Source organism: Penaeus monodon, chromosome 30 (assembly GCF_015228065.2).
Source record: "Penaeus monodon isolate SGIC_2016 chromosome 30, NSTDA_Pmon_1, whole genome shotgun sequence".
Lineage (NCBI taxonomy): Eukaryota > Metazoa > Arthropoda > Malacostraca > Decapoda > Penaeidae > Penaeus > Penaeus monodon.
The window spans coordinates 3,242,762-3,243,029 of record NC_051415.1 but is presented as its reverse complement, the minus strand read 5'-3'; the positions used below and the strand labels follow the sequence as shown (position 1 = coordinate 3,243,029).

Genomic DNA, 268 nt, shown 5'->3' with positions numbered 1-268 from the left:
AGAACACACATAAGGTCAAAAGAAAATGGTATAGTTTCCCGTGATAAATGGAGGTAGGCCTATCGTGATGTTAAAGACGACAAGGGACCAAAAAGGTACTTAATCTCGTGGAAGGTGGAACGGAAAAGGTCAGGGAAGGTCACTGGGCAAAGGTCAGGGGTTGAAAAGGTAGGCACTTAAGGTAGAAATGCGTTTGGTAAGGAAATCCTTGGAGATATTGCGACTTTTTCTGCTCTGTTTGTTGTTAGGAAGATAGAAAATTCGAGAA

The 268-nt window shown here is 42.2% G+C and overlaps 1 protein-coding gene across 1 annotated transcript in view; it reads left to right on the top strand.

Moving 5' to 3' along the window:
• The window catches only part of LOC119592270 (serine-enriched protein-like), a 38,500-nt gene that overhangs the window by 1,051 nt on the left and 37,181 nt on the right, over positions 1-268 (top strand).